Raw genomic sequence first — 6285 nt, 5'->3', positions numbered from 1 at the left:
ACCTGAGGGCGGACATGTCATGTGTATGTGTGGACTTGTTACGAGAGGTTTTTTATTTTAATAAAGCAGTGTATGGTTAGAGAGACACAGTACACACTGCGCGGTGTGCGATTGTTTCCAGGGTGTGCTTTTTATACGTAGAAATAATGGACGTGAAAAGTAGTCACTGTGTATTCACAGGATATAACTCAGGTTCAGGGATATATACTCCAGAGCTGCGCTCACTATTCTGCTGGTGCAGTCACTGTGTACATACATTACATTACTGATCCTGAGTTACATCCTGTATTATACTCCAGAGCTGCGCTCACTATTCTGCTGGTGCAGTCACTGTGTACATACATTACATTACTTATCCTGTATTATACTCCAGAGCTGCGCTCACTATTCTGCTGGTACAGTCACTGTGTACATACATTACATTACTTATCCTGTATTATACTCCAGAGCTGCGCTCACTATTCTGCTGGTGCAGTCACTGTGTACATACATTACATTACTTATCCTGTATTATACTCCAGAGCTGTGCTATGACTTTGCGTGCAGTTCTGCATTGTTCCAGTAGGTGGAGCAGAATCCTTTGTATCTGTTTTTCTCCCATTCTGTCCCATTGAGACCTGACCTCTGCTGGTGGTATCTGGTAACAAGATAGCAGCAGCAGGTCCAGTAAGTTGCTTGGTGCAGTCTCCATGGATTAGATTTGTTTCTTCAGCACATCACACTCCTCTTTGTCATGTTCCTATGGTAGGGGGCATTACCCTGATTGATCCCCTTGCCTTCTTCCTATGACACTCCAAAGCAAGCTCCTCCCCAGGTGACACCCCGCCCCCTTTCCCCAACAACTACATACCTGTCTGTCCACATATTAATAATAAAAATAATTTTTATTTATATAGTGCCAACATATTCCGCAGCGCTGTACAATTTGTAGGATTCAAATACAGACAGATACATAAAAAGAAAGTCATTTCACACAATGGGACTGAGGGCTCTGCTCGCAAGAGCTTACAATCTATGAGGTAGAGGGGGTGACACAAGAGGAAGCAGGGGCGGCATTGCTTATACAGGGGTCAGACAATTTTGTAATAGAGGTGACTGTCATTACACAAACATAAAACTGTATGAGCCATCACTAGTCGTGTCCTGTAACATGTGGATGGCGCTTGGACCTATAAAGTTAGCCTGAGATGACATCATATCATGTGGGGAAATGTGGGAGCGGGGACAGAGGAGGGTTAGATTTGGGGGATTCTAATTACAGTACAGAAGGGTTTACGTTAGAAATTGTGATAGGCCTGTCTGATAAGATGCGCCTTTGGTTGGAGTTTGAAACTAGAAATTGGGAGTTAATCTGATTGCCCAGGGTAGAGCATTCCAGAGAAGTGGTGCAGCTCGGGAGAAGTCTTGTATACGAGCGTGGGAGGTTCTGATAATAGAGGATGTAAGTGTTAGGTCATTGAGTGAGCGGAGAGCACGGGTTGGGCGGTGGACAGAGATGAGGGAGGAAATGTAGGGAGGTGCGGCATTATGGAAAGCCTTGTGGGGGAGGGGGATAACTTTATATTTTATTCTATATTGAATAGGCAGCCAGTGTAGTGACCGGCACAGACCAGAAGCATCGCTGTAGCGTCTAGCCTGATAGATGAGCCTGGCCGCTGCATTCAGAATAGATTGTAGAGGGGAGAGTTTAGTGAGGGGAAGACGGATTAGTAAGGAGTTACAGTAGTCAAGGCGAGAATGAATCAGAGAGACAATAAGTGTCTTTAGTGTGTCTCTGGTAAGGAGAGGGCGTATTCTGGAGATGTTTTTGAGGTGGAGGTGACATGAACGTGTGAGTGATTCAATATGAGGGGTGAAGGAAAGGTCTGCGTCAAACATGACCCCGAGGCAGCGGGCCTGCTGCCTAGGAGTTATAGTAAGGCCTGAGACTGCAATGGATATATCAGGGACAGATCTGTTAGATGGTGGAAACAGTAGTAGTTCAGTCTTAGAGAGATTTAGTTTCAGATAGAGCGAGGACATGATATTAGAGACAGCAGAGAGACAGTCACTGGTGTTCTGTATGAGTGCAGGGGTGATGTCACGGGAAGATGTGTATAATTGGGTGTCATCAGCATAAAGATGGTACCTGAAGCCAAATCTGGCAATGGTTTGTCCAATGGGGGCTGTGTAGAGAGAAAAGAGCAGGGGGCCGAGGACCGAGCCCTGAGGAACCCCAACAGCAAGGGAAAGAGGGGAAGAAACAGAGCCTGCAAATGATACACTGAAGGTGAGGTCTGAGAGATAAGAGGAGAACCAGGAGAGCGCAGTGTCATTGAGGCCGACTGAGCGGAGCATAGTGAGGAGGAGATGATGGTCAACAGTGTCAAAAGCTGCAGAGAGGTCCAGAAGAATAAGAAGAGAGAAGTCACCACATGATGTAACCGAAGACTACAACCCTCAGCGGACACGGTAGGCAGATCCTACAAGTGCGGCTGCTATAAAGTCCATCACCTATATAAGATGGCCGACGGCTACTAATGGCATTTGTGGCAGCCTTTACCTTCTGTGGACTCCGGAGCCCCCTCCCCGTGGCCACTATAGTTCCTGGTGGTGTCATACACTGCAGATATAGGATCACTATTACTAGTGTGAACACTGGGAAAGTCACCAGTACTAGAGGACAGATTGGAGTCATTATATACAAGATGGAAATATCTACAACCATCATAGAAGTGTCTGTGTACAGCAAAATCCATTCACAGACTGACAATGTATGACTCTATTACAGAATACACGCACCACTAGGGGGCGCTCACTGCATACAGACGGAGACAGATATTAGATACATAGACATGATAGATATAATATTAGATACATCTACTCAGATATTAGATATTCACAGCAGGTAACATCTCTGCAGGCTGCACTCATGTAATAAAGAATCTGCCGGACTCCAGAGGTTTCTGTGAATTGATTCTGACACATTTGGTGCGGCGTTTCATCTCCACACCAGGGCCATGCGTTACAGTCACCACCTGTGTAAATAATATCTAGAAGCTTCCTGTGACCTCCTCCTGAGGATCTCATCATAGCGCAGGCCGCAGGTGTGAGAGAGAATCGTCACCTGTAATCTATGATGTCCAGGAGGGGGCGACGTGCGACCACTGAGCAATGGTTATACGTCATGTGTATGATCTGTATATAGTGAGGACTGTAGAACATTATCTGTATATAGTGAGGACTGTATAGACTATTATCTGTATATAGTGAGGACTGCATAGAACATTATCTGATATTCAGACGAGGACCCTTTAAGGAACAGAATCCTCTCTAGTGCCCTCTTGGTCATTTCAGGCCTTCTATGTACACACAGACCGGTTAGTCCGTTAGGTGTTTGTTCACACCTTTCAGCACTTTGTACCCCCACCTCCCCTTTGATCAAGAGACCTGAGAGGCCATTAGGCCGGTGGTAACATTGACTCCTCATTACACCCCATATGGATTGTTACTCTGGTTGCTGTTCCTGGTCACCGCCATGACACTGTCCATGCAACGTTTCACTGACCCGACCTGTTCTGATGGGAACCTCCGACAGGAAGAGTTGTCCAATCCTCACACCACGTCAAGAATACCCGATGAATAATCCCCACGACGGCCATCTTTAATGGACAAGCTGGTGGTGGCCTAAGGGAGTGGTCCAATATGGCGGCCTATGGTAGGGGACATTTTGATTGGCGACCAACCAAACTCATTCCAGCATAGTCATCTTATTATGTAATGGTTCTTTTATCTCAGGGGAAAATAGAGGGGGGGGGGGGGCAAAGCCAATTTGTATCACATTCTCATAGATGGTGGCGCTGTTTCATTTTCATCTATGAACGGTAAAGTGGTGAAAAGTGGTACTGCGAGTGATACAGGTAAACAGTACGGTGAATGGCAGGTCTCTAGTAATGGCGCCCGCTCAGAAGGTCAGCAGGCGCCATCACCACCAGGTCTCCACTATTTTATGCAGAACCAGCAGAGACATCTGATCACAACATTAACCCTTCATTCGTAGCCTGTTTCTCCCGTCCGAACCGATCCCATACTGGCGTGGCTCCTGCTTGGTGAAACAGTCCAATTACTATGACAAATGGAGCATTCTAAGGGCTTCAATAGTCATACAGGAATTTTACCAAAGACTGCAATACAGCAGTAGTCTATGACACAGGCAATCTAATGATCGCAGGTTCAAGCCCCATATGGGGAGGCTTAAAAAAAAAAAAAAAAAAAAGATTTTAAAAATATTTTTAAAAATATATAAAATTTCAAAGTGCCCCCTAGAAAAAAAAGTAATCATTAACATATGAGGTAACCCTGTGTCCGAAAATGCCCAAAATATAAAAATATCTAATTATTTATATGTAGTGAACACCACAGCGATAACAAAAATCTAAATGGCCGATTTATCGTTTCCTTTAGCCTCCCAAAAAAATTTGAATAAAGTGATGAAACATTGGACAGTCCCTAAAAAGGTATAAATAAAAACTACATCTTGGGCCCCCCAAAAAGGACGCCCTACAAAGCTCTATTCACAGACACAGTATCTATACACGACGTCTGCCTTACTGTTACAGCGGATGTCGAGAAGGGGTTAAAGGTGTTAAAAGATAACAGCAACCATATAAGTTTGACATTGGTGTGAATGCCATAAAAACAAAATTCTACCCCATTCTGAATTTTTTCCCAACTTCTCAGTACAATGTACAGAATATTCTGCAATACCGATATGAAGTGCAATTTGTCCTGAAAAAAATAAGCCCTGAAACAGCTCTTGGAAAAGAAAATGTGATAAGTTATGGATTTTTCAAGGCACAGAATGAAAAAATGAAAAAAAAAATGAAAATAAAAAAATCTACATTTGCACGTATCTGAATTTCAACTATATTTACAAAAAGTGGAGTTCCCCTTTAAATTTTGGTTACCTGTCCTGGAAGTCAGATAGAAGGTCGAAAACTATATTATATGAAGAAAGTTCATGTTATAATCTCTAGAATGATATTGATTGGACTATACGGTAAGTCTCGGAGCACTCCTTTATGCAGGTAGGTGGAGGTTTATCATGTAACTCTATTCCCATGCAGAGGATTTGGAGCTCTGTATCAGGAGAAATTAAGCTTTAACCACTGTATAGAAATGAATCAGGACACTTATCAATAATATTATTATTGTTTATTTATATAGCACCATTATATCCATGTGCTTTACATTATTATATTCATTCCATGGTGCTGTACATGATTATATTAATTCCATGGTGTTATACATTTGAGGGTTTGCATACAGTACACAAAATATACAAACATATATAATACTAACAATGACATTGGGGTAGAGGGCCCTGCCCACGAGGGCTTACAATCTATGAGGGAAGGGGGGTAGAGACAGAAGGAGAGGGGGAGACTGTACAGATGGCGGTGCGGTGATAGTGTTATTGGGGGTTGTAGGCCTTCCTGAATAGATGAGTCTTCAGGGCCTTCTTGAAGCCTGTGATTGTGGGGGTCAGTCTTATGTGTCTTGGTAAGGCATTCCACAGTATGGGGGATGCACGGGAGAAATCTTGGAGACGGTTGTGTGAGGAGCGGATGAGAGCAGAGCGGAGTAGGAGGTCATTGGAGGATCTGAGGTTACGTGTGGGCCGGTAGCGAGAGATTAGGTCAGAGATATATGTAGGGGACAGGGTGTGGATGGCTTTGTATGTTAGCGTTAGTAGCTTGAACTCAATTCGCTGGGCTATGGGTAACCAGTGGAGGGACTGGCAGAGGGGAGCAGCCGGTGAAGATCGGGGGGTGAGGTGGATTAAGCGAGCAGCGCAGTTTAGGGTGGACTGGAGGGGGGCGAGGGTGTTAGCTGGGAGTCCATGCAGAAGGGTGTTGCAGTAGTCTAGGCGGGAGATTATGAGGACATGGACGAGCATCTTGGTAGTTTCAGGGGTGAGGAAGGAGCGGATTCGGTGGATGTTCTTCAGTTGGAGGTGGAAGGAAGTGTTGAGGATTTGTATGTGCGACTTGAAGGATAGGTCAGAGTCCAAGGTTATCCCAAGGCAGTGGACCCATGGGACAGGGGTAGGTGGGGTTCCTTTAACTGTAATAGATGGGTCAGGTAGAGGGGCCACATGGAGTGGGGCAAAGATGATGGACTCTGTTTTCTCTGTGTTGAGTTTGAGAAAGTGGGAGGAGAGGAAAGAGGTTACGGCCGCTAAGCAATCTGGAATTCTGGTCAGCAGGGAGGTAATGTCTGGTCCAGAGATGTAGATTTGGGTGT

This window comes from Leptodactylus fuscus, chromosome 3 (assembly GCF_031893055.1).
Source record: "Leptodactylus fuscus isolate aLepFus1 chromosome 3, aLepFus1.hap2, whole genome shotgun sequence".
In the NCBI taxonomy this organism is placed as follows: Eukaryota; Metazoa; Chordata; class Amphibia; order Anura; family Leptodactylidae; genus Leptodactylus; species Leptodactylus fuscus.
This window is presented reverse-complemented; position numbering follows the sequence as displayed.